At 40.3% G+C, this 26,632-nt stretch overlaps 2 long non-coding RNA genes across 2 annotated transcripts; one reads left to right on the plus strand and one right to left on the minus strand.

Moving 5' to 3' along the window:
• Window positions 1–15,543: 15,543 nt before the first annotated feature.
• On the plus strand, window positions 15,544–23,848 carry LOC111931815 (uncharacterized). The gene is made up of 3 exons (XR_002865761.2): window positions 15,544–15,636; window positions 18,320–18,406; window positions 22,111–23,848. It is a non-coding gene; the product is annotated as an uncharacterized LOC111931815 (long non-coding RNA).
• LOC147652312 (uncharacterized) lies at window positions 21,226–24,911 on the minus strand. Its single transcript, XR_015289286.1, has 2 exons — window positions 24,714–24,911; window positions 21,226–24,475 (listed from the first exon to the last, which is right to left on the minus strand). It is a non-coding gene; the product is annotated as an uncharacterized LOC147652312 (long non-coding RNA).
• Between the last annotated feature and the right edge of the window lie 1,721 nt (window positions 24,912–26,632).

Raw genomic sequence — 26,632 nt, forward strand, 5'->3', positions numbered from 1 at the left:
ATCGGTGTGGAAAGAGAATTACTTGCACTTCTCAGTAGGTGGTCTGTCCTCATCAAGGCAGGGACACATTCACAGAATGAGCAAGCAGAGCCTGCTGGAGCAGCTCATACTCTCAGTGTGCAGAAAGAATTGTTTTCTGGGGCTTGCAGCCTGATCTCTGGAGTCACTAAGTACATTTTCAACCAAAGAGAAAAAAAGCTCTCCCAGCACAATCTTCCCACCAGCCCCCAAGTGCAGCACACCATATGTTAGAAGGTTCCTTCTGTCAGGTCGTTCTTTTGGGGGTGTTTGGGGAATGGAATGGAATGGAATGGAATGGAATGGAATGGAATGGAATGGAATGGAATGGAATGGAATGGAATGGAATGGAAAGAATAGAATATTTTCATCTGGAAGGGATCTCCAGTGATAAACTAATTCAGCTTCCTAACATTTACCTTCTCCCCATGAAACTCTGCAGGAGCCTCTCCACATGGATAAAGTCACCAGAGAACAAGAAAATGAAGTTCCCTTTCCCCTCCATGTGCTCCAGGAAGCTTTCTTCTGTGGACAGAGCAGGGGGACCTGGATCCTTTAGTTTGCTTTATCCATCAGGTCAGTGGGAAGAGGAGCAGGTAGGAGGAGCAGGTAGGTCTTTAGAGGATATTTGGAGCTACTGCCAACCCTCTCCTCACCCGTGCCCACCGTGTGGCATCTCGGGGAGGCTGCAGCAGACACCCAGCTCTCTCTTGCACATCTCATGCTTCACAGCTTTGATCACAACTTCCTCACACCTTACCCAGAGCTGTCAAAATCCACACCCTCAGGATCTCCCCTCCATCCCATGTACAGCATTGATGTTAATGGGAGCAGGAGCAGATGCCTGTGCTCCGGATTTGCAGAGCAGCGTGTCCAGCTTTATAAGTGTCATTTTCAATGAATCCTTCTAGGTAAACAGGTGGAGCTGCAGTGACAGCAGCTCAGCCTAACAGCTCATCATAGGGAAGGTCAGTAAGATTCAAAGTTAATGAGAAATTACATTTGAAAATAAAAGAAAAATACCCCAGTAAAAGATCTGCAGTTACACCGAGAGAATGGAAAGATATGAACACCATAAATCCTTGCACATCAGAAGTTATCTGGTTGCCCAGGGTCAGGGTGAGCAGCTGTTACAGACACAGACAAGAAGTATTTGACAGTATCAGACATTGATATTGGCCACTGTTGTTAGACAGATCCCTTGCTAGACTAATCTGATCTGCTGAGGTGAATCCCATATTCCTAAATCACCTAAAATATATATTGGCTTTTCATGTAAGACCCTCACAACTAAAGCTGTCTCCCTTGGGCTTCAATGTGAAATCTCTTCATTTCTGTTGGTTAAACCCTGAGTCACCATTAAGTCAGAGTGCTAAAACTGGAAAGAAATTGGAAGAAACCCTGGAAAAATGGCTCTGGCCTGGAAGGAAAGAAAGGAAATCCCCATTTCTTCCATCAGGAAATCAAATCACTCTGCGCCATCAGCACCCCATCCCTCACCAGCACAGGCTCCATTTTCTGTGGTGGATTTTGCTGTGTGCCTTTGAGGAGGATTGACTTCTAGTTTTTGGTTGAATTTCTCAGTGTTTCTTTTTCTCTTGCATGCTGGTCCAGACAAACAGATGTCTCCAACACCTTGGAGTGCCCATTGTCACTCCCCATCCTCCCTCTTTCCAAGCAGTAATTGTTGCAGCATCCAAAGAGATAAAAAGGCATTAAAGGTAATGACCCTTATTCTGATTTCACATACGGCTGGGCCTTACCCAACAAAATCCTAATCCCTGTTTTACAGATAATTATGTATCAAAAGTGATAAATGTTCTGTGACAATATATTATCCAAAAAAAATAGTAAAAGACTGATATAGCTGGGAGTAGTCAGAGGTGTGCTCTGAATGTGGTGCTGTGACAAACACACACCTATGGCAATGTTTGCAGAACTATTTCTCCTTTTTGGAAATGGATAATAATTTTGTGTAACTCTCAGCTGAAATTTTGAGGCAATACTGTGCGTATTCAGCGCTATTGCATTTGCATAGTTAAATCTTTGTAACGACACATTACCCTTGGATATCTATTAAAAAGAATTTGTAATTGGTTTGATGAGAGATGCCCACAAAGATGGTGCAATGCTGCTTCAAAATTATTGATTAAATCAGTAAAAAGACATTAAAAGTAGCAGGAATAGAGAGCTTATTAAATGATATTGCCATGTCTCCTTCAGCAGCAGCTCCTGAAGTAACTTTTAAGCAATGTAAAATGCATTAACACAATACTAATTTAAAAAAGAGAAGAGAGCACACTTTCAATTCAGAATGAAAGCTGATCAAAATTAACAGGCTGTGGGGGTCAGGAACCAAAGGATTCTAAATGTGGAAGCAGAGAAAAACAAGAAAAATAATGGCAGTTATTTCATTATTTTAGCTTTTAAAGCCCTTTAACAAAGCAGAGTTCAATCTGAGAAATTATTATTGTTCTAGAAAAATAATTGACAACTATAACTTCAGCATATTTAAAACAGTTTGAAACCAATTAGCTTCTCACCTAGACTTGAAGGAAGGCCAATGTTACTTCTGTAACATAATGTAATCAAAATCACATTGAAGTATAACAGGAACTATCCTGATACAAGTTGGTTTTTATTCACATTTAGAAACAAAATTAATTGGACAACTGTAGAGAAAGAGTCACCATCCACCGAGTTCATAAAGTGGAAAAATCCTTTGTACAGCAGTTCAAACTCAGCCACAAAAAAGCAACTTTGTAAAAGATTTAACTTATTATACAATAATGCACTGATATGGAAAGAGAGTGGCAAGTATCCAAAGAAACCAAAAAGACTGGATTAAAACACATTAAAAATTACTAAGATTTTATATGCAATTCTGTATGAGAATATGTGGTTATTTGGCTCTGGGAAGAGTTTTGCTCTCAAATTCTTTGACTGTGTGTGCAGACAATAACTTCCACAACAGACACACACTTATACATTTATGCTTTGGACTCCAGAGGATCTGTGCTTCTTAAAATCATTTCAGTTCTTATTCTTGGGGTTTGGCCAATTGATCTCCCCCATGCTTGGGCTCGCAAGATCCAGGGTGAGTATTGCCCCAGTACACTCCATTCTGATGAGAGCAGGAGTGATATTTTGTATTTTAGAAGGCTGAGACCATGGAGATGGCAGACCATTGTCTACTCAAGATCCTCACTCAGAAACCATCTGGCAGGGCTTCTGCCACCTGGTTACAGCCCCTGTGGCTACCTCATACAGAGCCTGGTCTGAACCCATGCAGGTGATTCAAGAGCTTTTTGATGGGTTAAATTTATATGAGATGCCCTGCTCATCACTGTCATTGGATACTGAGACCTCCAGTCTTTGTCTTCCTTCAATGACACAAAACCCATGCTGTGTGTCCACATGACTGGGAGGAGTGGAGACACCAGGTCCAATCCTGGTGAAGATCTGGCATTGACAGCGCTGATATGTGCCTGGCAGGACCCAGAGTCCATCCCCACCTGAGGGATTCCTCGGGCAGGACCCAGAATCCATCCCCACCTGGGGGATTTATCTGTCCCTCTCCAGCCAGTATAAAAACCCTTGGTACCATCTCAGGCAACAAGGTTCTCCAAGGACCTGCACAGAGTGCAGTATTTAACACTGATTTCTTTTCTGAAAATTTTGTAACTCTTTTCCATGTGGTACCAGCTCGTCTCTTTCCGTCTGTGCCTCCGCAGAGCTCAGACCACCTTTCCCTGCACAATGACAGATGTCTCGAGACCGTCGATGGCAACGGGGCTGGGAGGGAACACCTGCTTCCCACAGGCCAGGGCCCACTCCTACAAGCATTTCGTGTCTTCCCCACAGCCACAAAGTCAGAAAGTTATCTTTATGAAAAATTATCTTTTTTTTTCAGGGTTACTCCATCGAAGAGCAGCTCTTTGCATGGAGCTCCCATTGCAGCTCCCAACACACTTACAAAGAGCACTATGTTTTACCCAAAAATAGTGGGGACATGGTGGTTTGGGAGCGCTGGTGCAGCCAGGCAGGTGTCTGCTGTCCACACCATGGCAGCTTTTATCAGTTCCCCCTGATTTTGTGGCAGTGGGTATGAGGACATGAGGTGGCCCCACTGTGCTGGGAAATGTTGCTGCTTGCTGGAGCTTGTACCTTTACAGGCATTTGGGGAAGCAGGGAGCTGAGGCAGAGCTAAATCTGCTCCAAAAGCAATCCAGAAGAAAATAATATATAGAAAAAGAGCAGCTGCAATGCTTCCTGGGTGGTGGGGATGCACACAGGCAGTTCTGGGGCTGGCATGTCCCCTGCCCTGGGGGATATAGGGCTGAGAAAGATTTTGCCCACAGGAATAAGGATAGTGGAGATGGACCTCACTATCCCAGGGAAGAGCTGCCTCTGCTACAGTCCATATTTAATTTAAATGCTGTTAGTAATGTGTATATTACATTTGTATACTATGTCATAGCTTGGTGCTATGAATAAATATGAAGACATAAACAAGGTCATTTATGGGAAGCCAACAGCAATATTACTGCTGGAGAAAGGCACACACAAAAATAGAAACCAGAACTTTTAAGTGGCATGGGGATGTTGCTAATGAAGAAATAAAACATTTTTCCCAGTATTGTCAGTGATGCTTTAACTTCTGATATCTTAAACATATCTTCCTTTGAATAATATTTTCACTTCCTGAAAACAATTTGTTATCCAGAAAACATTAAACACCAGCAAAAACAGGCAGCACTGACTTAGATGTATTATCTACAGAGTTACAAGCAACATGGATACTCAAGATGAATGTAAAAAAAAATAAAAATGAACCTTCAAAAGAGTAAAGATATTACAACAAACAAACAAACAAAAAAAGTGGCATTGGATAGATAAAAATAAAAACGCAAAGAAAACCAACTCGAATGAGACACGGAGCTTCCTGCTAGGATTTGTGTGCCAGTTTGACAATTAATTGATTCAGACTGATTGGTGACTTGGCAGGTACCATCAACACAGTTTCCTGCAATCTGCCAGTCCAACCATCCAAAGGATGTTACTGGATTCTGCCCCACTCTGTTCCCTCTCCCATCTGCTGTGTTATGCAAGATGAGATACAGCAGTCCTAGAGAACTCAGAAAGTATTGCAGAGGGGAGAAAAAGCATCTTCCTTACACCTTACACTCAACATCACATTGCAGGGTCAGGGTACATTGAAAATGAAGACACAGTAAGGGAAAATCCTCTGGATATTTTGAAAACTTAAGTATTTGCTGCACAGAAATTGGAGAGCAACAGCTGCACTTTTTCAATCCAATAATCAGACAGTAATGCAATAATCAGTTGTATCAGAATCCCTACAAATTACTCATTTCTTAGTGGAAACTGTGCTTTATATTTTTTAAAGTGCATTAATATACTGTTTTTCCTAAGGTGACTTTTAACACCCTTAAGACAAGGTGCCTGTGAAGGTTTCAAGATCTCCATGGTTCTGAGAGGTCCTGTGCAGTGGAAAGGCAGCAGGGTCCCAAGGAGCAGGTACCAATCTGTTCCAGGATACCTGGAGCATCCCCCACCATGTCAGAGCAGTGCAGAGGGACACAGGACACTGCAGAGGTGACCTCAGCCCCTGATACAGGGGTGTCTGATGCTGCAGCCTGTCCTGGGTGATGGAGAGCTCTTGGGGGTGCTAATAAGGACCAGAATCACCTTAGCCAGGAAGATTTTCCATCAGCTTTTACAGATTGGTACAATTCAAACATTAATATTTACATTGGAAGATTTCCTGAGAGTATAGAAAAAAAGATGGCCACCATCAGCTGCAGAGTGATGTTCCAGTTCTACAGATAATGGGGTTGAAAGAAATGAATAATAGAAGAAAGAAATGAATTTGGCATTTGGTTTTGGCGAGTTTTATTCAGCATAGAACAAAGACCTGTTTAGAGAAAAAAAATCAACCTAGTGATTTTTATTATTTCTTGCCTGTCATTGTTGGTATTTGTCTGCAAAGTATTTTCCATGGAAAATGTATCTAAATCTTGTTTTTCAAGGAGTGAAACACTGATGTCTAAAATTATTTGTGAAACAGCTCAAAACACAAAATGGGAGAAATTTTATTGGTACAAGGCAGCACTTGCATCACTGGTGGAAGACAGCACGAAGATCTTGGATCACTTGCACTGAAGGGAAGATATGGCTCCTTCTAAAACTCCTCTTATCTACTCATTCCTTGTTTTCAGTAGATTTTTTAGCACCCTCCAGAAGTTCACTGGAGCAGAAAGGAAGCACTGAGATGCCGTTTTCACAGCCCTGGGCTGAACCAGCCTCAGCCTCACAAAGGAGGTGCAGCTATAGAGGCACAAATTTATTTAGCAGAACACACTTAAGATCTGGGCATCTCTTGTCATAATTACTCAAGCAATTAGCCTGCTAATGAGCAGCTGAGATGGCTGCTGTGTCTGCATGAGCAAGGATCAGGATGCCCCATCCCTGGAAGTGCTCAAGGCCAGGTTGGACAGGGCTTGGAAGGTGTCCCTGCCCATGGCAGGGGGCTGGAACAAGAAGTTCTTTAAGGTCTCTTCCAAACCAACCTGTTCCATTATTTTATGATCACAGGCAAACTTTAGAGAGGCACTTCTTCCTACAGAGAATTTTAGCTTGCATTTCTGTCCTTCTGCCTCCTCCTGTACCATTTCACACATGTGTGATCCTCGTTAGCTATTCAGTTCTGGATTGTTTGCTGATTTTGTTAAATACATAATGAAGCGTAATAAGCTGCAGCAATCTTCCTGCTGAAAAAAAATGGGATATGGAATTAAAACTTGCTGTTCTACATTGCACATCCTAATGGACAAAGCCAGCATTTAAATGACTCTCTGCTTTATGTTATTTGTAATTTTTGTACAGAATTTTCAATGTCCCTACACACAAGTGACAAACATTTCAGCCTCCTCAGCCATGTAGGCCCACAGCTTGATTTAATACTTTAGCAGATACAGGGCAACTTTTGAGCTCATCCATTTATCCAAAGAGTTTCTGTGTCAATGGCAAAGATGAAAGACATGTATTTCTTCCGTTACAAAACTTTTATACATGTGGGATAAGTAAATCTTCAGTCTAATTGAAAGTTTTCTAACTATTTCCACCTTGGTCTGGGCATGAAACTGCCTGATGATGTTAATATGTTCTCAGTCAAATGTTTTATTTCCCAGTGAAATTTAACACAAGACTTTAGTGTCATGGAATCATTATCTTAATTTTTTTTTTTTAACTTCTTATCTGTGTGGTGTCCATTCATTCTGTCTGGAATTAGATGGAATTGCCAATTTGCTTCATTGAGGAAGATTTTCTCAGAGAGACCAAATCCATCATCTTTCTACTTCTTGAGCAGCTGAAAATCTAGGGAGAGAAGTCATCATGCCAGAAATTAAGTCAAGCAACACATTGCATAAAAAATCCAATGCCAATTCCAAAAAGCCAGGAGAATTGGTCCTGGAGAAGTAATTCACCCTGTCAAAGACAGGTGCTTTTTAACTTGCCTAACAAGATCAGAGATTGATTCAACAGGACTTATGGAAAATTTAACTCCATTTCCATTATTTTTCACATTTTGAAACATTAGATAATTAATTTTAAAATGTTCTTTCCTAATGAGGATCTGGTGCTTTACCACCCATGCTCAGTGCACTGAAATCAGTGTCTTTGGCTTGTGCAGCTCCAGGAGCTGTCACAAGAATTGCAGCACACAACAAAGGTACATTTCTGCTGGAAAAAATTCTGTCATTGATAACAAAAATTATCTGAAGAATAGTTGTTCTCTGATAATTTTATATAGCTGTTCCATTACTGTTTTATCTTGCTACCAACAGAAATTTGCCTTAAAATGGTCAGAACTTTGGGCACTGCCTAAGGAACTCAAGGAAAAATGTGACCTGCACTCATATCCAATAAAAATCCCAGTTCTTCAGAGCTTTTTTTATCCCTAGCCTGTCACTCAACAGGAAAAAAATAAAATTGTTATGAATACATGAAATTGAACCTTACTAAAAATTTCAAAGGATAACTGAAAACAAAATCTCAGCCAAACTTTCAGTTCTGCTGCAAATCTTCAATGTTGCACAGCTGAGTTTTGAAACTCTTCCCTTTAAAGAGACAGCTATACAGTTATACAGCTAATGCAGTACTCTGCACTACATATACACGTTTAAATAAGATATGCTAAAGTAAAAATAAAAAAAAAAGGCAAAAAAACCACAACTCCATGTATTTATATCATTAATAGATCAAAATCTCTCATACAACCCTCTTCTTTTTCCTTGTAGAATGAAGCAAGCGTGGACTTGAGCACGGGTTTGCTGCTCCTTGGTGGGCAGACTCTTGTTTTATATCCCACCTTGTTAATTGTGACTCCTGAGCTCCTGCATCCTGTGTCCCCTCAGCTGTGCAGGTGTTGCTGCCTCTCTGTGATGCTTTCTGAGCTGAAAAATGCACGTTCTGGCTGCTCACCCAGAACAGGGAGTTGAGTCATGGTGCTTTTGCTGGGACTTCTGCAGAGTTAAACTTTTTGAACTTTTGATTTAAACCCTCAGGAATAAACCTCATACTGGGGAGCCTGGAGGGAATGGGAATGCCTTTTTTCCAACCTGATTCAGCCTGGCATTTAATCTCCAGAGAGAACTGAGGCTTCCAACGCAGTTATGTGTTTAGCATTTCCTAATAGCTAGTTGCCAGTAATGGCCCCAAAATGTGAAAGTTTTCTAGATTACTCTTACAGCCTTTAGCTGTCTAAAGTCTTAATTTCTTAGTTTTGAATTCTGTTCTCAGGCTAATTTTTTATTTTATTTTTTTAATTTTTTTTTTTTTTACTTTGGTGAAACAGTATCTAATTTTGACCTGAATTCTTGTTTGGAAACAGAGCCTGGTCTGCTCTAATAAGTCAACTCTAAAACTGAAATAATGTTTTTTCAGAAAGATTAACCTTTTGCCTAGTCCATGCCAATCTTATTGACTGATTGATTACTCTTTCTCCTTCTAAATATATACAAAATCAGGATTTTTGATTATTTCTGGGTAAAATCAGCAGTCCAGATAACTTCCAATGATGTTGTTTTTGTTTTTGAAAAAAAAATATCTTGGTAAAAGCTGTTTGGATTTCAGCTCTCAGGCTTCTTGTAAACATAATAATCCCAGTTTGCATTTCCAGAGTTCTGCCTAATATCTGCATTAAAAAAAAAATCAGTTCCTTCCCCACAATCTCCACAGAGATAGTTAAAGAGATGTTATGTGGTGTAAGAAAGACACTCTTCCCATCTCAAAGGATCAGATATTACTGGCATTAATATTCTCTTAATTCCTTAATGATCACTTCATTTTTAGGAGCTTAAACAGTGATTTATAGCTTCAAATTACTGAGCAGAAAACATATCAAGCAATCAAAGCTGGAGTTGTTAATAAAGCATCTGAATGCAGTAGCTTTAATGCAAGAGCTTTCCAGAAATTACTGCAGACATTTGAGCAAGATATCTGCCTCTGAACATGTGGCAATGTGATTTTACAACCTTTTATCTTTCTCCTTTTGCACCAGGACTGGCTGCAGAAGTCAGACTCGATGATATTAGAGGTGTTTTCCAACCTGAATGATTCTACAATTCTTTAATCTTAGTTGAGCTGTAACATTCTTTGTGCCCATCATGACCTCATTTCACCAGCCCTGGAAAAGTGAGTTTCATCCAGAATGAAACATTCCCTGTTTGCTTTCAGAGAAGGTGGTATCACATCCCTTCTCTTCATAGCTTATGGAGAGCACACGCCTGAGGTGAGAGCAACATTCTGAATTCCCAACTTTGCCTGGTAAAACCTGGAGCTGCCATTTGTGCAGCACAAATCAGCCACCAGCACACAGACTGTGCAGGCTGAAGGCACTTCTCACTTTCTCAAGCTGCCTCACTCAGCATTAAGTATTCAAAATGTATTGTGAGAAGGATAAAAAAACTGAAAGAAGCTTTTGTAGGCTTGTGGTTGGGATGCTAAGGAGCAGGAGACCTTGGAGTGCAGTCCCTGCCTCAAAGAGCAGGTGTTTATGCTGGGGAGTTTCATGTAAAGTGTGTAATCATTCCCCTGGAGCAGAGACTCGTGCTCAAGACTAACACAGGATGCAGAGCTGTACCAGCCAAGTGGAGGCTGGGCTATGTGCTGCCATGCAGGTGATTGAAAGGATGGAACAGCACCCGGAGTGGGATGCGCTCTCTGCATTTTGGGGAAGAGCTGTGACCGAGTCTCTCAGTAGGAAGATGTGTCATTCTAACCTCAGCCTGTGGTTTTAATAAAAATAATAATAATAATAATCATGTGAGCTCTCACTGCACTCCTCCAGGAATCCAGCTGAGGTCCCTGCAGAGGAGTGTGTGACATTAATGACTCCAAATGGAGAGCTCTGGCTGAAGGCAGCTCCGAGTGGCTCTGCTGGGGACGCGCTGTGTCTCCCCCTTGGCAGCTTTACACTAAGCACATCAATTTTAGGCTGCTCTGCTGTGCAGGTTGTTTCCAACCCTAATAAAGCACAGCTTTAGAAAGGAGCAGACTGAAAGATATTACAGCACCCATTAGATGCCTGTGAGCATGAGGCAGTGAGCTGACAGAAGAGCTTATTGCTGCTAGAAAGGGGAGACCCTGATCTTCCCATCCTCTGCTCCTGGTTACATCCTCCATCTGTGTATTTTATACCAGCTTTGCTGCCCTGCAGACACCTCCACGAGGTAATTCTACAATTCTAATCCAATTACACATGGTGGTAGAAAAAGCACCCAGCAAAAGAGTTTTTCCTGCAAGGTGAAACAGAGCAAGCTCACAGAGAAGCCTAGAGGGAGCAGAGCTGGCAGGAGGGATGAGGGACCACAGCGACAGGAAAGGCAGAGACCAGACCACCCACCTGAGAGCAGCAAAGCATCACAGCCATTAACTTGTGCACAGCCACAGCCCTTAGTTAATATTTAAAATATCTCAGGATCCCATAAGCAATGATTCAAAGCACTGAGCTAAAACTCTGCTAAGTAGGAGAGTGAAAAACCCGAGACCCCAGCAGCAGACTGGCAGTGACGAGCTCAGGGCTGCAGAGAGGTGGCCACAAAAGAGAAGGGAGTGATAAAGCCACTGCCAGGAGTCAAACAGCCACTGCAGCTCCTTTTGTTAGAGATCTGATTGAGTTTCACTGAAATGCCTTGGAAAGCATCAGCCCAGCTTAGGGCAGACTGGACTTGCCTGTCTGTATGAAAGCAGCACTTCAGAGCTTACAGGAATGTGGGTATTAGCAGATTTTGTTAAGAAACTGAATTACAAAATCATTATCTTCTTTGGATGTCCAGAATACTTTTAAAAGGCTTTTTGCTTTTTTTTTTTTTTCTTTTCCCTGCCCTTCAATGTTTATTTAGCTTCATCAGTTGTCCTGAAGCTGACAGGTTTATCCCATATTTCAGTGTTATACCCTACCTTGTAAACTAAAAGTTCTCTTTGTGGAAAGAGTAAAGCTTGAGCAACTACAACAAAATTAGAAGACCAGTTCTTAACTGTTTTTATTTAAGGATGATACTCTCCCATAGGAGTCTCTTAAGACAAGTCTTTAGCTGTTTTATCTCATTTCTTCTTTTAACAGTTAATCACCCAGTGTATAATTTCTCTCATATCAACTTTTGACTCCTGTTAAACATTTTCTAAAGTCTCTTCTAGTGAGGAGGAAGATTAACATCAGCATTTTCTGGATCTGGCCTTACAATGAAACAGTTGTGACTTTCCAAAATACTCTAAGGAGCTAAACCCTGGTGCTGCAGTTCATTAACTATCTGTTAATAAATTAACCTATCTGTTAATAAATTAACCTACTGCTAAAGAGGCATCAGGACAAATCCAAGTCCTTTCAGGACATTGGGTAACTGGAATGAGACTGAAAAATTTAACTCACGAGTTATAATTCCTTCCTTCAAATATACTTCTGAGTATAACCCTGAGACAGGTGACTGCAAGCAGCTTCACTTTAGTGCAAAAACAAAAGCAAAATTCAGGTGGATTACAAACATTTTGTCATTGCATTAATTTAAACAATACTCATATTCATCCTTAATAATTGAAAAATTCCTCTTTCCTCTGCATTTGAGATTAAGTCCAGGTTTTTCACGTGGTATTCATGAAGGAAAGAGTAAAAGGCAAAGTAGGAAATATTGACTTCTGTAAAATCAGTCATAGAAGCTGAATCTCCTAAATGTGAGTCACACCAATGTAATGTGCTGCCAGTACCATTACTTATTATTTTTCTACTTCAAAGAGGATTCAAGATGCCAGAGAGTCCTTCTCAGGAACTCTGCTTCCTCACCATATTAATTCCTTCTTTACTGGAAGTAGTGCTAAAAGGTAGATTAGAAGGAAACTGTTTGGAACTGGAATTAGGGATGATGCTGGATCCTGAAGGCACCGACTCACTGAGGTGCTGTGTTTTATTTGCTGATTGCAGGAATGTTAATAATGCTTCCTTGTGCCCTGACAATTGCCAGGAGCAGAGATAACAAAACCTTATTTGTGAACTCCTGTTAATATAAAGCACCTCTGAGTCAGTACCTCAACAGAAATGCTGCTCTCTCAGAGATACCATTGGCATATCAGTAATCACAGAACTTGATAATATTTCTGCAGCATTTTCAGAGGGGAGGAGGGGATAAAAAGACTCTTAATGAACATCTATGAAACCACACTCATACATCACCTGCATAATATTTTAAATAGCTCCTTTGGAGTTTGATCCTCTACCACTAAAGTCAATGGAATTTTTTTCCTGTTCATTTAGGTAGGATCAAATTCAAAGCCTCAATGTCCCACTGAGTCACTTTGGGGAAAATCTCTCCTTATTATAAGAGAGTCTTGTAATTTGGTTTCCAGCTGTAGGAGATTACTTCTTTCCTTTTCCCTTTGTATGCACTTTATGACAGAAATAAAACACTGCACAATCACAGTGTAAAACAGAAGCCCCAAGGGCATCTTACAGACACTTGTGGCTCCTTAGGAAACCTTTAAAATCTCCAAAGCCACTGTGATTGCTTTGTACTCCTTACTAAAGAACACTTTCCCACAACTGGTAAATAATGTGATATTTTGAAGGGTATTGAAAATGCTTATGGAAGGTCAGCTGCATAAGCTCACCTGGAGTCAGTTGTTCTACTGCAACTGAGATCTAGTGGAAATATTACATCTTTAATAGCCACTGCTTCATGGAGGGATGACAAGTGTATGTGCTGTCCCACTGTCTGGCTCAAAAGACTCTTTTCATATGTGTTTTCCTTGGTTTACTTGTAGTCTTTAGTAGAAGCCCATCTGGAGGAAAAATAGAAAATTAAAAAAAAAAAATTAAAAAAATTTTGCAAACATTCAGAGATATACAGAAATGCTCACAGTAAAAAAGGAAAAAAAAAACAAAAAAAACATCAACTAAAACAAAGCAGATCAAAATCCTGGAGTCCTTCTCCCTTTTCTGGAGCAGCAGAGGGCTGAGTGGATGCTCTGAGCAGCGCTGGCAGCTCAGGGGCTGCAGCTTTCCAGCCTGGGAACTGGCAGAGCTGGTGCAGGAGCTGCATCAAGCCAGGTAAATCATGCATAAAACTGGCATCTGCAGGAACAGATTGGCTAAATCCTATGGATATCACAGAGTCTGCACAGAGCTGCTGTGTCCCAACAACAGCTCCTCCCTCCTCTTAGCACTGGCACCAGGGCTGGCACTGCCGCCGTGTCCTCTCCCTCCCCACCACACAGGTCATTATAAAAAAAGGGCAAACCCAAAATTCTGCAGACAAACTTGGCAGTCTTCACTGCTCACTTCCCCTTGGAACCTTCTTGCTGCCCATGTTCAATCCTGATAACAGAATGCACTGTGTAGTACTCCAATTTTTCTTCTTATATGTGAAGATTTTGCATGCAAAACTCATTTTCGGCATATTCTAGCCTTTAAAAATGGAATGTTTGTTGAACATTGTTCTAACAAGCAGTGTACATAAAGCATATGTGTTTGACAGGAAAAATAATCTCTTCTTTCCAATCAGAGACAGTTTGCATATCTTGTGTTACATGACATCTCAGAAAAAAATCATTCTGCTCTTTTACTGCATTCACTTTGGTGAGATGGAAGGCATGGATTGCATATGATATTAGCAAGTCAAGATGGGCCCAAAATGAGGTATATGCATATGCTGAGGTTTGAAAGGTATGTAAAAAGCAAGGCTGGGGACACAGGGAAAGAAAAATAAGAGAGGAAAAAAATAAAAAGGAAAAGAAATGATGCAACGGATTCATTTCTCATTCAGAGAGTTCTGGAGAAAATCTTCATTTTGTAGCATGAAAGTGAAGAACTAAGGGGTTCAAGCTGCTTGCAGTAAGGGCACAATTCAAGTTCAGTCTCTAAACTTTGTACAAATTTTAATGGGAGCAGTAAAACATAAGCAAATGGAACTGTGAATATTGTGTCCCTGGATAACACCTGCAATAACTTGGGAGATTCACTGAAGGGAGGAGAATAAAAAGGAGGATTAACTGATCATTCAGTGGGCAAGAAATACATCCTTGGAAGGAAATTGGTTATACTGATATTTAGGTCCAACCTCTCTGGTGTTCACACTCAGCTTAACCACATAAACTCCTTCCCTTTCTGATCTTGCCTCTGATTTTTGTCAAGCCTAAAGGATGCTGTTCTGCTCTGCAGACTCAGGTGACCAGAAACAGAGGGGGTACCCAGACCCTGTGCAGAGGTCTGGGCTCCCTGTCACTGGTGGCAGTGACCAGGAGTGGGACTCCCTGTGACTGTGACCTGCAGGATCAGGCAACTGACTTTAAAATTGCCCTGGATGAGCAGGGAGCTGATAGCCCTGAGGACCTTCACTGTTAAAAGCTCCAATTCCTTGTTAAAAAACTCCAAAACCTCGAGGTTTCCCTCACTGCGTGGATGCTTTTTTTTGAAACTACACCAACTCAGATATTGCATTGTAAGGTCTACATGGTCTGGATGAATTCCCTCAGTGTGTTGGATGGACAGCACAATGTGGCTGCTGGGATAATTCCAGTTCATCCAGATAATCCAGTTATTGCTCTCTGGTAACTAATCCTCCTCCACTTATGAGGTGCTGGAGTCTGCATACCTACCCTAGCACCAAAAACATCCAAGGCACAAAATTCATGTCTTTCACCTAGATGGATTTACATATCTTACATCACACAGTTGTACTCTTTCCCCATGAGCTTTATTCTTAGAGGAGATCTAAGATTCTATCCATTATTTGATGTTCATAATAGAAAATATTTAGGGTTTTTACCCTGTCTGCCTCATGGTTCCAGCCCATACTTAGTGTGGAGACAGACTCCATCCTGCTGTGGCACCACACTCATTAATGTGATGGGACAGATGAGGGTGGGATGGGCTGCCCTGTAGGTCAGGTGTCAGGAATTACATCTCTGATGGCAACAAAGCGCTTAAAAGTGAAGGAGAGAAGTGGGTGAGTGGCTGGTGTGGACCAGGGCTGGTTTGGGTTCCCTGGGAAAACTGGACAGCTTTGATCTTAACTGAGGAAAATTGACAGTACAGATCTCCTGGTGGGTTTTCTCCCCCTACAAATTGTGATTCCCCAAGGACAACACAGCCAAGGTGGTGTTCACCTTCATCCTGCCCTTGTCCCCTGGGGATATAACAGGGGGCACACAGGCTGCAAGTTCATCCTGGGTTATTTGGCTCTGCTGGGCCTTCATGCTCTGCTTTTTGCCAGAGGTGCTTTTAAGAAAGAGACACTTAGGAAAAAGCTGCATCAACGAAGTGTGTTTAAATCAAAAACTCCAAAGGACAAAATATTTCCTGAGGAAAGCGCTCGGTTTGCCAAGCAATAATGAATTCACCCAAGCAAAGCTCTGCAGATACTGTCTCACTGGTGCTCTGTATTGCTTCCCACTGATCCTGGTGTTGCTAGTAAAGGTGCTTTTAAAAAAAAAAAATCAGCTTTCAAAATGTATATACCTACATATTCTGTTTTGTTTTTATTTAGGAGAGAAAAAGGTTGTGGCTGCTTGTATGTTATGAAACTCACTTTAGGTGGATTAATGCAATAAGGGCCATTTAAATGAATGAATTGTTCCACAAAGAATAAGGTTAAGAATTACTTAGTTGATCAGTATGTCTCACAGTTAATTCCCCCCAAAGGAGTGCCTATACCTCTCTTAACATTAGCAAAGTCTACAGCCACCTGCAGCCAGGCTGGCTGAGTCTGGCTCACAGGGATGAGGATAAACTTTGTGGAGGTAGGGATATAGAAAATACTTCATTATTCTCCAGTGCTCAAAAGTACAGGTTGGCTGAGAAAAGCTAATTATTGCTTTCCCTGTGGTGCTGGAAGAATGCTAAAACCCTTTAAGAGCCCTCTGAAATTCTGAAATTAATCCTTAAAAAAGGCATTTTTATCCTTTAAGGAGCTCCAAAATTATTTCTTGGTGTATGGAGAAGAACTTGCCAAGTGAAATGCGAACATTTCTAGTTTTCTTTTTTTGCTGGTCCACCTGTTTATAGGCCCCTCCCTCCCTTAGAAGGACTGGCTGCATCTCAGAGCACTTGGCACAGGATTTTTCCCAAGCTCTTTGCCTCCTTCTAGTCAGCTGTGACCCTCCAGCTGGAGCAGGAGGAAGGAGAAATGCAGATTCTCCAGGACCAGAAGGACCTGCCTGGTCATGCTGGCAGGTCCTTCTGCAGGTGTTGGTAGCTTGTCTGCATAAATTATTTGCATAAGTTTCTTTGTAGGGTTAAATCACGAGACAGGGGAGTGTTTCTTCAGAGATGCTAATGCCTTCATCGAGTGAAGCTGTGAGGTATTAAGTGCTTTTGAGGATCTGTTCCCTTCATGTAGGCACCTGGCTCAGACAAAGGAGCCTCAGCAACACAAAGTATGCAACAGTACAAGCATAATTACTGAGTGGTGTTTTCCAAGGACACACTATAAAAAAATATAAAAAAAAATTATAAGCTTTTCCTATTTTTCAGAAAGCTGTGTTTTACTGTGGTTGCTACTGGCAGAAGTAATGCCTCATTACTTTTTAAAAAAAACTAAAACAGTTTAAAGTAAAGAACTTTATGCTGTGAAGTTAAAAATGATATTCAGAGAGGCTTGGTGTCTTTTTAAGTCAGTTACCACTATTTTTTGTGCTCTCCCTGGGATCTTATTCTTGGATTTTTTTTTGTTGTTGTTTTAAATATAATGAGGGGTAACTGTCATTGCCAAACACTCTATTGGCAGATTTGGAGTCTCTCTGTATACTTTATTTATAGCTGCAGAATGGCTGCTGGTTCTGGGATATGTGTGAGGGGAGTCAGCTCCCTGGAATCACAAGGGGGAGCAGAGGTTTCTCCAGATCACACAGATTTTTGGGACACAGCCAGTGTTACAAACCACTTTTTCCCCGTCCAACATGTTCATATTTTCCTTATCACTTGTCAGAGGAGTCAGAATTTTTCCTTTTTATAATGGAAAAACCCTTGAATAAGACAAAGGTGAAATAATCTAATTCAAGAGTGAGGAGAACTTCCTTTATGTAATTCTGCCCTTATTATCACAATTCAGTGTTGGCTATTGACAGCTGAATTGCAACCCTGACACCTGATATGATGTTTATGAACAGGCAGAAACACTTTCCTTCAGTATTTATGGCTTAGTACGGTGAAAATCTCACCTAAATACACACATAAATAGAGAATAACCTAAATAAATGGGAAAACAGGTTGGTTTGACTTGAGAAGAGAGCATGTCATCTCCCCAGGTGTGGGGATTAACTTCTCCAGCTTTGATTAAGAAAGGTTGTGTGTCTCTCTTGTAGCATCATTGCACTGACTACTTAAGACTAAAATTAATTAATTTCAGCTCTTCTTCAATACCTTGCCAGATATGGAGCACCTTGGAGAAGATAACAGCAGGCACTGAAATTCTACCTTTCTTCACCCAGCTTAAGTTTCCCTAAAAGCAACACCTTAAGTTTTTTTTTTTAAATTCATATTGTATTTCTTTTTCTCTAATTTTTTCTTTGCCCTTACATTCTAAGAGCTGCTCCTCCTTCATCTGCTTGCATTTCTCTCCCATTTCTGAGGTTCTTGTGCTTTTGACCTCACTTGCTGTGTTTCTGAGGTCATAGCACAGTATGCCAGTGCATTGCTTCTTTTTATTATATTTATTGGTGGCACTGTGCACGCAGTATTGGAGATGCACAACAGCAGCTTGAGACTAAAGCTAAGTATTTTTCCCAGGTGTGAACACTTTTTGTTGTGAGAAGGAATCAACTCCAGGCTTAAACAGAACATCCAAGGTCTCCTCCCATGGCAGTGATCAGCCTGGTGAGTTTTGTGAAGTACTTTCTCTGTTTCTTTAGGGTTCTTCTTTTAAAGTATCTATTAAAAGGCTGTGCAGGCTCTCTTTTAGACAAAGGAACTCTAAATCCAAGAAATTTTGAGAAACATGTTAATCTGGGATTTTCTGCAGGAATGCACAAAATGAGTGATATTTTAATGAGTGAGGTTCCTGCTAATGTGATGACAGGAACTTTTGCTGATACCAGGTCAGTTGTGCTGAGTGTCAAAACAAGAATTATTCAGTGTTAGCGTCAAAATATCATCATGGCAACTTGCAGGTTGCAAGAGGAGATTCTTTGATTCTTCCTCTCTTTGTTTTCAGTGAGCTGACAATAAAAAATGTCTCTTTGTTCGTGCCCACCTTGCACAATGGTTTTGCCTATTTTTACCAGGATGTGGTTTCTTGGGGAGTGGGGGTTAACCTCAGTCACTGCATCCCTGAAAGGGTCAGGAATTCACTGCCCTCCTGCTCCATTCCTCCTCCATTTTCTTTCCTTGTTCCTGCTCTTGGCTAGCTTGGGTCACTCATACAAGGAGATATTACCTGGTTTTTGTGGGATTGATTTTTCACTTATTTATCTTATCTGTCTTGCTGGCAGGATCAGGAAAACACAGAGTGTATCTGCTGGGAAGGATTGGACAAGCATGCAGTTATGACATGGAGTGGTTAGAAATTAATTATTTTCCATGTGCCTGAGCGTCTTCCTAGACTAAATTACTCTAATTATCCACATAGGTATAAACTTCAAAAATTCATAAGCTACTCTTGCTGAAAACAGATGCAGCTCTGAGATGGAATTTAACTTCTTGATCTGTTTTCTTTCTCTCATTAGTGCATTTGAGGTCATTCTCAAGCTGCCTGCCTTCTCTTAGATTGGTCTCTTTCTTTAAAAAATAAATCTGTTAAGGATGAGTCCTCCTCGGAAATTTTTAATATGGACAGCTCCTAATATCATCAGAAAACAGAATTGTTTGCAGCTATCACTTTTCAAAATGTAACAAAAAGGCAAATACAATATGTGTGGTTTAAAGTTAGTCCTTATATTTTAAAAGCTGCAGTATCAAAGTGTGGTGAGACACTTTGAAAGCAATGTTCAGCAGGGATACTCTTTGTCCCACAACACTGTACAGTAAATGAGAGTGAAGAGCTTGGTCCTGAACCCTCAGTGTCAGCTCTAGTTTCTTCATGGGTTTTTAAATTTAAGGCAGTTATTTTGAATCAGGAATTATTCTCTATTTGCTGAAGTATTGTGAATTTATTGTGTGTAAATGGGAGGACGAGTGGAAAACGTGTGAGAGTTCCTACTGAGTATCACTAAAATCCCCCAGAGATTAGTTTTCTAAAAATAGCCACAAGAAGACTGGTAATTTTGAAGGGTCAAACAGTACAGCAGGATTGGCATTGTCTAGTTTGACCAAGAAAATAAAATAAGAGTGAGTTGGCAGAAGAGATATAGGGACAACATGTGAAACCACACAGGGAAATCCATTCCTTGACATTATAATCAACCTCTGACAGATCAGAGCATCAGCAAAGCTCGTGCTGGTAACATGAGCTGCTGGGTAAGGGTTTATTTGCCTCTCCTTAGCATAACTTCAGGGGCAGCAAGTCCTTGTACAAAAGTGTACAGCACTGCACTTGGAAAAGTGAGCGTGGGCCTGACCTGGTGATGCAGATGTTCATTTCCAATACTCTATTTGTTCTTTGTGGAGAATGGTTTATTGATTATGTCAGGGCAGGGTTGAAATGCCCCCACAAGGCTACAATTGCACACCACTGGTGTGCTCAGTGAACCAAGCCTGGGGGTTTGACCAGTAACTTGGATATCAGCATTAAGTGTTTGACTTGGGAAAGTTTGAATAGGCCAACTTTTTTACGGTCTAGAAAATGCTGACTTGGAATGACTCTGCTTGCATGTATCTAATTTCTGTGTTGTGACATCTACAGAGCAGCAGCAGTAAATTAATTAGACCAGTCAGTTGATAAACTAACTTTTCTAGGAGAAACTTGTGTGTCTAGAAATGCAGTGTGGATCAGCTCACAATAACTGGCTATTAGCCACTGAAAATGCACCCACTCCCCTGGACTTGATAATGAATATACATCATATTAGAGCTCTTTGGTGAAATGGATTGTTTGAAATCTGAGCCACCAACTGTTCTGATTTTGATCACTTGAGACTTTGGAAAAGACTCAATTTCCTACATAAAACCATTCTGTATCACAAGGATAACTTGTGTCCCTGTTTGAAGGCTGCGCTGCTGCATGGTGCCTCTATGGCATGAATACACAAATGTACAAAGGATTTTTTGGTTTGTATAAAATACCCAAATAACACTCCAGGGTTTGCCCAAGGATTTCTTGTTGTTCTCCCCTGTAATTTTATTCAAAATGTGTTTATTACAGTTACTGCATTATGACCCATACATATATATTTTTATTTAGAATTTCATTTCAGTCTACTCCAGATCCCATTAGCATAAAAAGATCCCCAGAGCTTGCTAGTGTAGTTCATGGCATGGAAATTAGCAGACACTGCAACTCTGTCAAAACTCCTAATATTTTACCACCATGAACTTTATTACACATGCCAGCTCTCTTTCAGCATTTAAATTCTTTGATTTTGTTATATCCAAGGCAAGGATTATGCACCATCTATCTTGCCCAAAATCATTAATCATTAAGGATCACTAACTATATAAATGGGTTTAAAGCCTATAGATTTCTAAAGTATGATTTTCTGTTTACATGTCAAAGTTTTCTGTGGCTAATTTGAACTATTCAGCTCTTAGGTTTGTGCATGGCTTTTACAGGTGGGGGAGACTTTTCTGGCTCAGTGGATTTCTGGTTCTTCACCCATTTAAATATTAAAAAAATGAACTCCCAGAGCAAAATCTATGTTTTCAAATAGGTAAAGCTTTGAAAGAAAAATAACTTTCTGAACAAGTCCAAGAGTAGGAAGAGGAAATGTGAATGAATCCCCAAGAAAACTGCAAATCTGGCTGAGGGTGATACCTCCTCAACCCAAAATTTGTGCCTTTGAAAGCGATCCTATGGATATGGATTAAATAAAAATAAATTAAATAGAAGTCTAAAATTTGGCTGCTCAATTCAGAAAAGGGGGTTTATGCTTGCCTTAGACTGAGCATATTAAATAAGCCTGGTTGTATTTCCAATCTGAATTCTTCTAAACTTTTGATTTTATTTGGACTTTGAATTGTGCCTTCATTTAACCCAGCCTCATTAAGATAGAAACAAATGAATTTTGGAGCATTCAGGTATTTTGACATTAAGAAAGAAAATATTTGATGCTGTGGGATTTGTAAGGGATCTTCCTTGGTTTGAGGAAACTTCAGGAGCTGGTACCACACCTGGAAGTGGAAGAAGGGTTTTGCAGTGACTGGTGTGTAACCCAACAGCATCGAGGAGTGGGGAAGGTGGTTCAGCTCTAAGGAGCTTCAGAAAACCTTCAATTCCTCAACTAATTCCAGTCAAGCTTGCCACACAGCCACTCCTCCACAGCCATAACTAATTTACATAATCTGCTTAGAAAAAGCATTTTGAGGAATTTGTCAGGGTTGATTGTAGAGCTTTTTGTTTTCAGTTACAACTTTCTCAGCTGCTGCAGGCATTTCTGCTTGCTGCAAAGCTTTTGGATGAAATGATTTTTATATCTGTTCTGGCCCAGGTAACACAGCCAAGGTGCAACTCTAAGGATGGACTCATCATCTCCTGGGCTGTCTGAGACATGCTTGTTCTGAAGCCTATCAACATATTTAAGTACTGTAAAATACAGTGTGTGTTGGTTTTCAGCATCTCATGAATATGAGTAAGAATGAAGAATGCTTATGAGGAAGAATTCTTGTTCTGTTAGTAAAACATATTGGGGCATTGTCAGCAGTGGCATAGATAACTTGGGATTGAAGCCTGAAATGGCAGCTTTCACTGTATAACAACAACTTGTGTATGAAGCATGTGACTCTCACCCTATTCTGTCTGAAATTTGCTTTATTTCTCAGTGTTTTGTTGTTCAACATTCAAAATTGATTTGATGTAACAGCAAACAATATCTGTGTATTTTATATATTGCATTTCAGGCAAGAGGAGAGGAAAACAACACTGGTCAGAGTATGAAGCAGTGAAATAGAACTGAAGAAATATGAAATAGCTTTGATAGCTGCTTGCCCAACAGATGTAAACCATCATGCACTGAGGGCTGCTATCTGAACTATTGTATGATTTATGCATTGTGGAATGGTTTATGATTTAAAGTTTTCACAAGCCTGTCTTAAAATCTTTTCAATCTTTCTGTCCCTTGGTGTAACTTTAAAAAAGCTTCCTGACAACATATGGTACCTTTTGACATGTGGCCAGCTAAACAATCCAGCCCTCAAAGAATGAGATGTTAAATGAACAATGTGAAAAGTGGTTCTGGAGACTTGCAATGTGCTGGTATAAATTGGGTCAGCCCATTATGGCTTGTAAATTCAAAGCAACCCACAAGCTTTGACTTCTTAGGAAACAAGAACTTGAACTGAAATAAATAATTCAGGATGCATCCCATGCTTATCTTTATGTACATAATTTTCCCTGTCCAAATAATTTAACAATTTAAAGGCCATGCTTGTATTGCTGTTTTTAGGACATCATCAGATTTTTTTTTTCCCCCTTTGGTGTAACAGTTAACCTGCTGTGCTTTTGATGAGTTTATCCCAATAATTTATACACATGTCTATAAAAATGGATTTAGCCATGTTTACTGCTGCGTTCTTCCCACTTGGGTAACTGTCATAAAATTGGAGGCAGATCAGTATATTTGTGAACCTACCAAATATTACCATTATTATCAACTTGTCTACATCTTCTATGACCTTACAGCAAGAATTATCTACTAGCACAAGGCAACCCCCCTCCAAAATCTAGTTACAATTCCAAGGTGCTTCACGGCAGGTGAATTATGATGAGTTTGGAAGGGGAACAGTGAAGAACTTTTACAGATATTTCTAAAATGTTGCTCCTAAGAGTAAAACTTGAAAGGTGTTTGTTTGGAAAACCCAAGTGGTGGAAACCAGTGGTGTGGAGTGAGCATTGGTGGGTGAGTGAAATGTCTCCACAGCAGCACTGAGGTGTGGATGAGTGGAGCAGGAATGCTTTGGGGGCTGTGCTGTACCTGGGGCCCTGGAGCTGGGAACATGGCCTTAGGGCAAGAGGAAAAATCACATCCCCAAAATATCCTGTGGGTTAATTCTGCGGAACTTTAAGTTATTTATAACTGCTTATCTATAGCTGGTGCCTAAGCACAGTGAGATGGAATTGCAGTGTATATTTGTCCCAAATTATTTTCAGGACATTCTAGGTTGTCTTGCTTTATCTTCCCAAACATCTTTTGAGAATAAAACTTTTTTTCAGAGCTCTTCTAACATTTAGAGCAGCCTCTGCCTTGGTGTAAGTCACCTACTGATGTTACTCAGCAGGTCCCATTTCTGCCAGGTATCCCTGCCATCTGCAATGGGTGGGAAAATGATGGATCATATTTTTTTAAATATTTTTTTATTCTTTAAAATTTCTTTTAACCATTTGTCTGATATTTTTAGTGAGCAAACACTACTGTCAGCAAAGTAAATCAAAGTGGTACCTTGACACTCTCCCTACTTTCCATTGAGAATGCTATGAAGTTGCCTTTTTGTGCATGATAGATGAGAAATCTGAATAACTGAATTCCCATCTATCTTCAGTGTTTACAATAATTGTACCATTATTAATAGGTAATGACTTACATTGTGTGCACCCAGGATTTCTTAAAAATTGGAAAACCAATGCAAGTAAAAGATGTGCTAAAATAAAAATGAGGAGTTTGGAATAGCTCTGGTAGCAGGGAAAGGAGAGGGAACTGTGGCTATAGGCCAATTTTGAATTTAAAACAGTGGTTTTTAAAAGGATTTTCTAAATCAAAATGTGAATATCTCATAGCAAGGGACAGAACTGTTGGGGAAATTCAATACTGGTGTAATTTAATAGTTGAGAGAAATTTCAGAAAATATTCAGTGCTGGCTCTGAAAAAGAAGAAAAGATATTGTTCCTATCACTAAAATAACAATTTTTCCCTTGTATTTTCTAAATATGATGCCACTACAGGAATAATACGGGTATAGCAAAAGATGACTCTTTCCTTGTGGCTGACTTGATATCATGGCTAATTCGAGATGCTTTCAGCCAGAATTTAACATTTAGTTACCTAAGCCTACTGCAGAAGATCAAAGGAAACACTTAACATCTAAATTAAATACTTACCAAACCACAGCAAAAATAAATTCAGCAGTAAATGAATCTAAGACATGATCTTTCTCCTTTAGAAAGGAATCAGGAAAATATCAGTTTAATGAAATATCACAACTAGAGTGCTGAAAAGCATCCTCACTTAGAGTCTGTGTTGTCTGCATGCAACCCCCACTGGCACTTCTTCAGCTGCAAACATTTTCCAGAGTGGGTAAGGAGCTGATTAACGGTGCAGGTTTATAGAGACAAGCTCATGTCAATTAAGCCCCAGGAGGGACCATCAATTAGTGTCAGTCAGGCAAGCCTTTTACCACTTAAATTAACATAATGAAAAAGGGTGCTCAGTCATTCAAGGTTCAAGAAACTTTTCCCTTCCAAAAAGACATTATTTTTCCATAAAAGCCTTGCAGCCACAAAGACTACTTTTTCTTGCAGAATAGTCATATGAAGAGTTGGCTTGCTTTATTTTTTTTTGTTGAACTCGTTTTTATAAATTATTTTTCTTTTTTATGCCTTAAGAGAGCATTCAAGAAACCTTGGCCAAGTTCTTTTAGTTTTTAACTTGGTTCTGCAAGGCATAATGAGGTGCTGGAAGTCACTGTGGTGACAGGATTAAAGCAAATAACCTGGCAAGATGAAAAAATGGAGCAATTAGACCAAGCCCTCAGCACTTGCATTTAACTAAAGTTTAGTGTTTCATAAACAAAAATTAAACAACCAGAAACTCCAGTGCTTCTGAATTCGTCATCCTCCCAGTTTCTGGCTTTTGCCAGTTGGCTGGAATAAAAAATATCAGTTTTAAGTAGGAAGGTACTTGAAAAGAAGCAAGCTGGACTTGTTGCACCAGAAGAGACTAAATGCTTCAAGATTTCGTTGAGAAGTCCATGATATATTTTTAATTTATGTGCAATATTGAAGGATGTGGCTGTCAAACTCACATCCTCCCCTACAAATCACACGCACCGGGGGATAGCTTTAAAAATCAGATGATCATCAAACAGACAGTGAGGATGGATTTGTGTTTCCTTTCCACACAGCAATCGGGTGAAACCTTGGCAGTGCTGCGTGAAATTAGTCCCAAGGTGACCGTGAAGAGAGGTGAGAAGTGCAGGAGGAACAAGGACCTTTGAAAGTTCTTGGAAATGGCACCTGTACCTTTTTAAGCGTTAATTTCAGCTTTGCACTGTCACAGTTTACTCCTGGAAGATGCTGTGCTGTGGGAAGGCATTACTCTGCTTTGGAAGCTCCTGCCCCTGGATCGGGAGCCCGAGGCTCTGTTTGGATCCCATCACCTCCCCATGGTTTGGGGCAGGTTCTGGAGCTGGTCCAGCCCTGATTCAGGAGTGTATCCCATTGTCAGCACTGCTGAACACTTCTAGCCAGCATCCCTGGGCTGCCTGGCCTCTCTGCAATAGAGGAAACTTTACTTTTCTTTTTTTTCCCCAAAGGCTTTTTTATTCCAAAGCTAGCCTTGAAGGCATGTATTATAGTATACTCACTGCTGAGGCTACATGGATTTTCTCTTTTTTTGAGCAGATATTATGTTTTCTGTTTCTTTGGGGACACTTTATTTTTGGAATATCTATCATTTTATTGAACTGTGTTGCATTGAAGATGTTTACCTTATGTATATTGTATCCCATGCTGCAGCCTGTGGCTAAGGCACGTATTAGTAAGCATATTGCTATTGATTTTTCTTTGTCCCCGTTTTTCTGTGTGCATAAGAAGTTGAAATATTTGTTTGGAATCTGTCCCTTACAGTGATCTGTTTGTGACTTCTGTGGTTTGTGAAAACTTATTGTGCTGTTAAGGCTCAGAGAAAGTGATATTTTTTTTTTCCATGAGTTCAATGAGATGCAGAGTCCCAGGAACTGGTGGGGGGGTGAGGATTTGGTAATGGAGGAAATGGCTGAATCTGGGGAATAGGAGCTAGT

Source organism: Cyanistes caeruleus, chromosome 7 (genome assembly GCF_971803275.1).
Source record: "Cyanistes caeruleus chromosome 7, bCyaCae1.hap1.1, whole genome shotgun sequence".
Lineage (NCBI taxonomy): Eukaryota > Metazoa > Chordata > Aves > Passeriformes > Paridae > Cyanistes > Cyanistes caeruleus.